This window comes from Pan paniscus, chromosome 20, assembly GCF_029289425.2.
Source record: "Pan paniscus chromosome 20, NHGRI_mPanPan1-v2.0_pri, whole genome shotgun sequence".
Lineage (NCBI taxonomy): Eukaryota > Metazoa > Chordata > Mammalia > Primates > Hominidae > Pan > Pan paniscus.
Genome location: NC_073269.2, coordinates 57711904 through 57722720, shown reverse-complemented (window position 1 = coordinate 57722720; position 10817 = coordinate 57711904). Strand labels below are relative to the sequence as shown.

Genomic DNA, 10817 nt, shown 5'->3' with positions numbered 1-10817 from the left:
ATACCCACCCAGCAGGACATACTGATAACTGAGAGTTGCTTGAAAAAAAGTGGTTTATTTGATGAACCTAATGAAGAAATAGCCAAACGAAGGTGCTTTGAGAGTGGACGTGTTTCACACGATACATGCTGTAAACACTTTGCTATTGTTTTGCTCCTGCCAATGTGCTGAAACAGGTGCATAGCTATTGAATGCTGAGATACAGATGGAAATTCAGAAATTATTTTTGCGGGGTTGTCAGCCTTCTAAAATACCTCCCAATGATCTCCACTTCCTGATATTCAAGTCTTTGTGTAACCTCCTCCCCAAAGGATGAACTTAGTGACTTACTTATAACTAATGGTATATGGCAAAAGTGATGGAATGTCATTTCCAATATTAGATTACAAAAAACTGTGTGACTTCTGTCTTGCTAGCAAACTCTATTGCCTTTCTGATTTTCATGTATTAATCAAGTAAGTGGCTGTATTGTAAGCTGCCATTTTTGAAAGACTCATGAGGTAAGGAACTGAGGGAAGCCCCTGCCAACAGCTAGAAAGGAACTGAGGCTCTCATTCCAATACCCTGTGAGGAACTGCATGTTGCCAAAAGCCAATGAATAAACTTGGAAGTGGGTCATTTCCCAGTAGAGCCTTCAGATGAGGATGAAGACCCTGAGTCAACATCTTGATTTCAACCTAGTGAGAAAGCGTAAGCCAAGGACCAAGCTAAGCTGTGCTCAGATTCCTGACCACAGAAACTGTAAGATAAGTGTGTATTAAGATGCTCAGTTTTGGAATAATTCCCTAGGTAACAATAGATGGCTAATATTAATACTTTTTTGTTTTTCTGTTATATGAATAGTATTTTGATATCTTGAAAGTGAATTGTCTTTCTCTATTGTCATATTTCTCATCCAAGATTTAAGGAGAGATTCTTCCCAACAGCCTACGTGAAATTGCAAGCAAATGCAAAAATCTTATGGGAAAACAAAAAAACGTAAGAGAGGGCAGAACTTTCTCATTTTTGAGAATGGCAATCTAGGCTATATGGATCAACTCCTCTGCTGAAAGTCATTAAAAGTGGCGGATAAAATACTCAAAACAATCTTTATAAAATAATGGAAAGACAATCTAGTGAGGAATTTCCTAGCTAAAATTTAGAAAGTGAGAACTCCAAGAAGTAAGCAGAGCATTCAAACCTGCTTTTGACTGATGAGCATAGGCTTATTCTGATTGTAAAAATGAGCTGTAGTTTTCAACAGTCTCCTGAGATGAAAGGAACAAAAGTAAAAGTGGCACCAAACTGGTACTATGGCATATGGTAAAAGCAAACTGAAACCCTCCTTCATGGATGGTACTTTGATCATAGAATGAAAATGATCCCAGGTAGAAGGTCTGAGGTACGAGGAGGAAACAGGTGGTAAATATATGGATGTATCCATCAGGATTCGAATAGGAAGCTGATGGCTCATTCAAGAGCTTAATTAAACATAGACTTGGCCGGACACGGTGGCTCACGTCTGTAATCCTAGCACTTTGGGAGGCCAAGGCAGGCAGATCACTTCAGATCAGGAGTTCCAGACCAGCCTGGCCAACATGGTGAAACTCTGTCTCTACTAAAAATACAAAAAGTAGCCAGGAGCGGTGGCTTACGCCTGTAGTCCCAGCTACTCAGGAGGCTGAGGCAGGAGAATTGCTTGAATCCGGGAGATGGAGGTTGCAGTGAGTCGAGATCGCGTCACTGCACTCCAGCCTGGGTGACAGATCAAGACTCCGTCTCAAAATAAATAAATAAATAAATAATAAACATAGGCCAATGAAGGGACTAAATAGAGATGTAGGCAGGATTAAGAGGTCCAAAAAGAGATGGTGCAGCATCCAAGGACAAGCAGCAGTGGGAAACGGGTACCAGCCTAGACCTGATGGGGCAAGGGCAGTAGCCTTGGAGGATGGGCTGCCTTATAGTACTTGTAGCACAGAGGAATGCAGCCACTGCCAGAACTGTGGGGAGAGAACAGGAGGAATAAAAACCCTGACTTCTTTCCTCCCACCCTTCCATCTCTGGACAGTGCCTCCCACTGGCAAGGGGAAGCTGATGATGCGGTCCTGAGAGGTCAGCCTGTCAGTGCACAGAAATGAGCAGAGACAAGTGAATGATGGATCTGAAGAGGCACAGGTCATCCTTGTTGTCACTGAACATCCATTATGTTCTTTTGTTTGGATGAACAAGCTCACATCCTTAACACAGAGATGCCCAGTATTAGTTCTACTATTACTGCAGAGGGAAGTCATTCCTGCTATACTTCTGAAACTGAACTTGTAACAACAGCCATGAAAAGTGCTCTTCATGTAAGATATCAGAGTGAAATTGAGGTGGGAAAGAAACAATTAGTTACCATAAATCATAATAGCTGCAGTTCGTGCTTCTATAGCTGGTCATAAAGCCTAAATTGATAACCATTTTGTGTCTCTCTTACCTTCTTCTAGCACTTCGTTTCCTTGGAATTTTTTATCTGGTCGAGTGACCCAAAGGATCCAAGTCATTAATGCTTCCTCTTTATTGCATTGCTGCAGTTATCCATTGACCATTATTCTGGACAGAGTATAAAAACCCTCCCGACTGAATAGTCTCGGTTCCGCTCCTAATTCTCCTTGATTGCACTGTATAGCAACAACATATTTTTCTCCCAATAATTGGATCAATTGGTACCTTTACTAGCTTAGTAAAGGTACCTCCTTCTCTGCCTGATGGTTTAGCATCATGACTTGCCCAAAATGGCCAAGAGGCAGCCTCTGCTTCCACTTCAAACCATAACTGGGTCCTTTAGTGGAAGTGTTTCTCCTTGAGACACTAGGACTCTCAAAGCCACCCACTCCAAAGTTGCAAGTTTAGGAGGCAAAAAATTGCATAAGTGTGTGATTAGGTGGAATAAGGACGAGGGACCAGTTCTACTGCGTCCGGAATTGGTTCCTTCCAGTGGGTTCTTGGTCTTGCTGATTTCAAGAATGAAGCCGCGAACTCTCGCAGTAAGTGTTAGTTACAGTTCTTAAAAATAGCGTGTCTAGAGTTTGTTCCTTCACATGTTCAGATGTGTCCAGAGTTTCTTGCTTCCGGTGGGTTTGTGGTCTCACTTGACTTCAGGAGTGAAGCCACAGACCTTCCCAGTGAGTGTTACAACTCTTAAAAGTGGCACGTCTGGAGTTGTTTTGTTCCTCCCGGTGGGTTCGTGGTCTCACTGACTTCAGGAGTGAAGCCGCAGACCTTCACACTGAGTGTTACAGCTCATAAAGGTAGTGCAGACTGAAGAGAGAGCAGCAGTAAGATTTACTGTGAAAGGCAAAAGAACAAATCTGCCACAGCATGGAGTGGGACCGGAGCAGGTTGCCGGGCTGCCGTGGGTGGCCAGCTTTTATTCCCTTCTTTGGCTCCACCCACATCCTGCTGATTGGTCCATTTTACAGAGCACTGATTGGTCCATTTTACAGAGTGCTGATTGGTGCATTTTTACAGAGTGCTGACTGGCACATTTACAAACCTTTAGCTAGACACAGAGCGCTGATTGGTGTGTTTTTTACAGAGTGCTGATTGGTGCATTTACAAACCTTTAGCTAGACACAGAATGCTGATTGGTGCGTTTTTACAGATTGCTGATTGGTGCATTCACAAACCTTTAGCTAGACACAGAATGCTGCTTAGTGCGTTTTTACAGAGTGCTGATTGGTGTGTTTACAATCCTCTAGCTAGACAGAAAAGTTCTCCAAGTCCGCACCTGACCCAGAAGCCCAGCTGGCTTCACCTCTCACTACCTCCACTTCTTGGTTTTCACATTGTGTATTCTGGCTCTGGGAGAAATGGCACTGTATATTGGTGCTGGTTTAAGGCAAATACTGTTCGATAGCACCTCACCCAACCTCACCAAATATTCACCGCCAGATGGCACTATAACTTGCCTTCGGTAGGTCATTTCATCAATACATCAAGTCACCTGCTTCTGGGTAATGAGGCCCACAGTTGTACTTTATAGGCCTTAAAATTATTTTCTTGTTTAATGTGTGGGAACTGGAGGGGTTGTGCATTTAGCTGGCATGGTAAAAAAGATAAGGGATTCTTTTAAGGTAGCCATAGATGCTTTCTGATGTTTCTAACATATCTCTTAAATTGGGCATGCAAGGACTCATTTATCTTTCTTTCTTTCTTTTTTTTTTTTTTTGAGAAGGAGTCTCACTCTGTTGCCCAGGCTGGAGTGCAGTGGTGCGATCTTGGCTCACTGCAACCTCTGCCTCCTGGTTCACAAGCAATTCTCCTGCCTCAGCCTCCTGAGTAGCTGGGATTACAGGTGTGCGCCACCACACCTGGCTAAATTTTGTATTTTTAGTAGAGACAGGGTTTCACCATGTAGGTCAGGCTGGTCTTGAACTCCTGACCTCGTGATCCACCTGCCTCGGCCTCCCAAAGTGCTGTGATTACAGGCGTGAGCCACCGTGCCCAGCTATCTTTTCCTTTTTGTTTGGTCTTCAAGTTGGTCAGAGGCAGCCTGTCTGCCACACAGTCTTCATAATAACCTTTATCACCAAGGTGGCTGAGTGCCACTTAATTTCCCAATGCTTTGCCCTCCACCTTCACTCTCTGTTATTTCACCATTAGTAATAATTTGAGTAATCATAACAATAAAAATGAGTAAGAGGCTTAAGTATAAGACACATGTAAAATAAGAAAATAGTAATATATTGGAATGTGCAAATTGAGTAAAGGGTTCTAATGTCCTATCTTATATTGGAGAAGCTTTAAAAGGTCACTAACTTTAGACTTTATTAACTGTGTATTATATATTTTTTAAAGAATAACTAATAAACTTAGCAATAGAGTGCAAAACTTCTAAACTTGTGGGAAAGAAATGAACTAAGAAGAATAGAAATTACTCCAGCAGTCCAAATGTAGGCCAGAAAGAGGAAAAAAGGAATCATTGAAAAGGCAAAAAACAACAATAACAACAACAACAAAAAAAACGCAGAACACAAAGCAGGTACAAAAATAATAGATTTAAATTCAAATATATTAGTAATTGCATTAAATGTAATGTAAGGTTTCAGTTAAAATCAGTTTGCTAGACTGGGCCAAAAGAAATCCAACTGTATGCCATTTACGAGAGACACATCTAAAACATAGTGATACAGGAATGTCAAAGAAAAAAGATGAAAATTTATATATAATGCAGCAAATACTAACCAAAATAAACCTGGGTAGATATATTGACATCAGCTAAAGTAAAATTTATTTAGGCAAAATACTTACCAGTAATGATGATCATATCACAATGATAATAATTTCATCAGAACATTTAAAAACCTAATTAGTATACACTAAATAATGCAGCCTCAAAATATATAAATCCAAAGTTGTCAGAACTACAGAAAATGTCCAAATTCATAATCATAGTGGGAAATTTTTTAACATATCTCTTTCATTAATGAGTAAATTAAACAGATGAAAAAAGTCAGTGAAGATGTAGAAAATCTACACATCATTAACAAATTGACTTAAACAAAAGACAAAACAGTACACTCACAACAGCAACAATACATGCATTATTAAAGCACACACAGAATATTTGTACAACTTGATCAGAGACTGAGCCATTAAGAAAATCTCAACACAGTTTAAGGGATTTATATCACAAAAAGTATATTTTCTGATCACTTTGTTGTTAAGATGGAGATCTGAAACAAAAATATTATTGAACTCTTGAAAGGTTGAAAATTAAGAAATTTTGTCCAGTATTAGAGATGGAACCTAATGGGAGATGTTTGGGTTATGGGAGTGGGTGCCTCATGAATGGCTTGGTGCTGTCCTCTTGGTAATGAGTGAGTTCTTGCTCTATTAATTCTTACAAGAGCTGTCGTTAAAAAGAACCTGCCACCTCCACTGTCCCTATCTCTTGCTTTCTCTCTCCTCATGTGATCTTTGCACGTGGTGGCTCCCCTTTACCTTCTGCCATGAGTAGAAGCGGCCTGAGGCCTCACCAGAAGCAGATGCTGGTTCCATGCTTTCTATACAGCCTGCAGAACTGTGAGCCAAATAAACCTCTTTTCTGTATAAATTACCCAGCATCAGGTATTGCTTTTTTAGCAAGACTAAATGGACTAAGACAGATATGAATAGCTTAAAATCATATTACTGGAATTGAAATAAGATAAACTGAATTCAATCTTTCTTCTCAAGAGATAAAAAAACTCAAGAAAGTAGACATAAGAAAATAATAAAATAAGTACTAAATAATACATGTTTTAAAATGCATACAACAGAATCAACAAAGCCCTAACTTGTTTGGTGAAAAAGTAATAAAATTGATAAGCCTCTGGGGAGTCTAAATACAATGAAAAGAGAGAAGGCACATGTAACTAATGTCAGAAATAAAATAAAGGACATAACCACTGATGTTGCAGACATTGAGAATATACGATAATATTTTGAACAATTTCACATACTTTGACATTTAGATTAATGGATAAATTAATAAAAATATGTAATTTAGTATAATAGCCTCAGAAAACAGGTAGAAAACCTGAGTAGTTCTAAAACTATTCGGAAGAATCAGTAGTAAAAATCATCCCACAAAGCAAACTTTAGGTCAAGATGGCTAAACTTTAAGTATACCAGCAAATTGTACCAAAACTTAAGGAAGAAATTACTCTATTCCTATTCAAACTCTTGCTCATTTTCTGTGGCTAATTATAAAATTAATACCCAAACTCAACAATATAAAAAAATAAAAGTATAGGCAAATCTTAATTAGGCATATAGTGGCACAAATATTAAGCCAAAGTTTGCAAATTAAATAGAGCTAGATATAAATATGATAATGCATCATAGCCAAGATGTGTTTATGTCAGGAATGCAAGGGTGGTTTAACATTAGAAACTCATTTAGTGTATTTATCACAAGCTCAAATACAAGAAAAAAACATAATATGACCATCCCATGGAAGGTGGAAATGAGTCTGATGAAATTCTACCTTTATCCATAACAATTCTCATCAACTGAGGAATATACAAATCCAATTAGAAAAAAAAATCAGGCAATCCAATAGCAAAATTGGCCAATCACTTCAAAAGTGACTTTATAAGAAGAAAATCCAATGAACTCCAATTGTATAAGAAAAGGTCCTTGACCTCTTTAGGGGTAGAAACCAATCAGTATCATAGTGGATACCATTACATACTCATCAGATTGCTAAAAATGGAAAGTACCAAGGGTTGGCAAGGATGTGGGGCAGTGGTAACTCTCATATTGTACACTTTTGGGAGTGTAAATTCATGCAATTGTTTGGGAAAATTTTTTAGCATTATCTACTGAAGTAGGAGATATATACACACACTTACATACAGACCATCCCTGACTTATGATGATTCAACTTATAATTTTTCATCTTTATGATAGTGCAAAAGCCATACACATTCAGTACTCAGTATACTGAGTACACATTCAGTATAATCCCATCATACATGGAAAATATTAAGTAGAAAATTACTTCTGACTTACTATATTTTCAATTTATGACAGATTTATCAGGATGAAACTCCACCATAAGTTAAGGAGCATCTGTATACAGGCATACAGACATATATACAGAAGTTCCTCTAAGATGCATCCTCTAGAGACAGGGTTCTACTAGGAGATACCAAGATTCTTTCAGGGGGCATCTTCAAGGTCAAAACTATGTTAGTAATAATACACAGATGTTATTTGCTTTTTTCTCTGTGTTGACATTACATTGCTGGTGCAAAAGCAATGGTACATAAAAGGGCTGTAACCTTAGCAGGAAGCAAGGTAATAGCACTAAATTGTGCTAGAAGTTGTACTCTTTATCACTTCGCACTCACTGTTAAGGAAAATTCCAGCTTCATTTAAGATTGCACTTGATGAAACAGTAAAAGCTATTAATTGTGCTAAATCTCAACTCTTGAATACACTTTTTAAAAACTTTTATTTTAAGTTTGGGGTATATGTGCAGGTTTGTTGCATAGGCAAACTTGTGTCCTGGTGGTTTGTTGTACAGATTACTTCATCACCCAAGTATTAAACCTAGTATTCGTTAGTTATGTTTCCTGATCCTCTCCCTCCTCCCACCCTCCACCCTCCAGTAGGCCCCAGTGCGTGTTGTTCCCCTCTATGTGTTCTCATCATTTAGCTCCCACTTATAAGGCAAGTGGATCGATGAAGTGTGGTATATCCACATAATGGAATACTATTCAGCAATGAAAAAAATGAAATACAGCTATATGAGTACATAGAATATTGTCATCAATGTGATATTATAAAAATTTGCAAAACCAAATGAATACATGGAATCTTGTTCCATACATGTAAATGTGTAATCTTAAAAATAGCTAAAAGAAAACTATTATGCTGGGCACAGTGGCTCATGCCTGTAATCCCAGAACTTTGGGAGGCACAAGGCAGGCAGATCACCTGAGGTCAGGAGTTGGAGACCAGCCTGACCAACATGGAGAAACCCCTTCTCTACTAAAAATACAAAATTAGCTGGTCATGGTGGTGCATGCCTGTAATCCCAGCTACTCAGGAGGCTGAAGCAGGAGAATCATTTGAACCCAAGAGGCGGAGATTGCGGTGAGCCAAGATCGCACTATTGCACTCCAGCCTGGGCAACAAAAGTGAAACTCCATCTCAAAAAAAAAAAAGAAAAGAAAAAGAAAACTACATAACTAACAGCAATAAAAAGAAAAGTGAGCGCAAAATTATCAAAAAGTTAGAATTAGAATGTTACTGACTTCTGGAGGGAGGCATGGATTATTACTGGGGAAGCCACATGCAGGGGATTCTGAAATATTGTGTATGTTTCATTTCTTGACCTATATGACTACTTTAAGATGAATCTTAACATCTACTTCTGAAACTATTCAGAAGCTTTTTTTTTTCCATTCAGATGAGTAATATGCCGATGTTGTAACAAGGAGTGAGGGAGGCACATCTTATACACGAGCCTGAAAACCCAGTCCTCACACTTATGAACTACAAAAGGATCTAGAAAGTAGCTTTTCAAGCAGTAAACAAAGATTCAATTTGTGGTATTGTTTTAATTAAATTGGATCATCAGCTTGACCAGATTTCCCAAAGAGGAAGTAATCCTTTCCTTGTATTAGTTTCGATTAGTGAGGAAGGAACCTTAATAACTTGGCAACATCACTAAAACTAGGACCTTTTTTTTTTCTTGAGTCAGAGTCTTGCTCTGTTGCCCAGGCTGGAGTATAGTGTGGCATGATCTCGGCTCACTGCAACCTCCACCTCCCGGGTTCAAGCGATTCTTCTGCCTCAGCCTCCTGAGTAGCTGGGACTACAGGCACACGCCACCACGCCTGGCTAATTTTTGTATTTTTAATAGAGACAGGGTTTCACCATATTGGCCAGGCTGGTCTCAAACTCCTGACCTCGTGATCTGCCTGCCTCAGCCTCCCAAAGTGCTGGGATCACAGGCGTGAGCCACCGCACCCAGCCAACACTAGGACCTTTTGCTGGCAAAGTGAGCATCTATTTAATACCAGAACTGCGCAGTAAGGTGAACAGAGAAAAAAGTAACAGCTAAAAGTACTGAGAAATCATTGTTCCCATACTCTAATGTAAAATGTTAAAATTTGACTCCTCCACATTTTTAACTGTTTATGCCGAGCTAATTTTAGTGTTTTGAAAAGTTGTAAAAATGGTACAGCAAATTCCTGCAAACCCTTCACTGAACTTCCCTAAAGTTACTCTCTTATATAACCACAGCATAATGTTCAAAACCAGGAGATGAATATTGGTGCAATACTGCTAATTTCACCATGTTTTAAAAATAATAAATTATTCAGAATCCTTTTATATAATTCGTGGTCATTCGGATTTTCTTTTTGTGAAGTTTGCTGCTATTAATGTGTGTGTCCCTCTCTACTCATATGTTGAAATTGAATCACCAATGTGATGATATTAGGAGATGAGGCATTTCAGAGGTGATGAAGCAGTGACAGTAAAGCCCTCATGAATGGGACTGGGACCTTTAAGAAAAAGGCCCCAGAGTTCCCCTTCAACATGTGAGGACACAGCCAGAAGTCCTCATTTCTACAAACCAGGAAGTGGGCCCTTACCAGACACCTAATCTGCCAGTGACTTGATCTTGGACTTCCCAGCCTCCAGAATAGTGAGAAATAAATTTCTCTTGTTTCAAAGTGGTATTTTGTTTATTTGTGCTACTTTCTTAACAGCAGCCTGAATGGACTAAGGTATAAACTCAGATCATTAGTGAATTTTTCTATTGAATTGTCTAATATTTTTCTAGTTACATTTATAGTTCCCTTATAATCTTCATTCAATGAGAATTATTTTCAAAATATTTATATATTTATTTTAAATAACAATGATAAACCCCTCCCCGACCTTTTTTTTTGAGACAGAGTCTCACCCTGTCGCCTAGGCTGGAGTACAGTGGCGAGATCTCGGCTCATTGCAGCCTCCACATCCTGGGCTCAAGCGATTCTCCTACCTCAGACTCCCTAGTAGCTGGGACTACAGGTGTGTGCCACCACACCTGGCTACTTTTTAAATTTTTCATGGAGACGGAGTTTCACCATGTGCCCAGGCAAGTCTCCAACTCCTGAGCTCAAGCGATCTGCTCATCTCAGTCTCCCAAAGTGCTGGGATTATAGGCGTGAGCCACCACATCCGGCCCCAATGCATGTTATATGTTAATTGTTAACACAATTAATATATTTAAAGAAAAATGCCTACATTTTCAAAAATGAAAATCAATGTAAAGACTGACATTGTTTTACATTTTTTGCAAATCT

At 39.0% G+C, this 10817-nt stretch overlaps 1 non-coding gene across 1 annotated transcript; it reads right to left on the bottom strand.

Annotated features, from left to right (window-relative positions):
- Window positions 1-8920: 8920 nt before the first annotated feature.
- LOC112437917 (small nucleolar RNA U13) lies at window positions 8921-9024 on the bottom strand. The gene has a single exon (XR_003026425.1). It is a non-coding gene; the product is annotated as a small nucleolar RNA U13 (small nucleolar RNA).
- Window positions 9025-10817: the final 1793 nt, after the last annotated feature.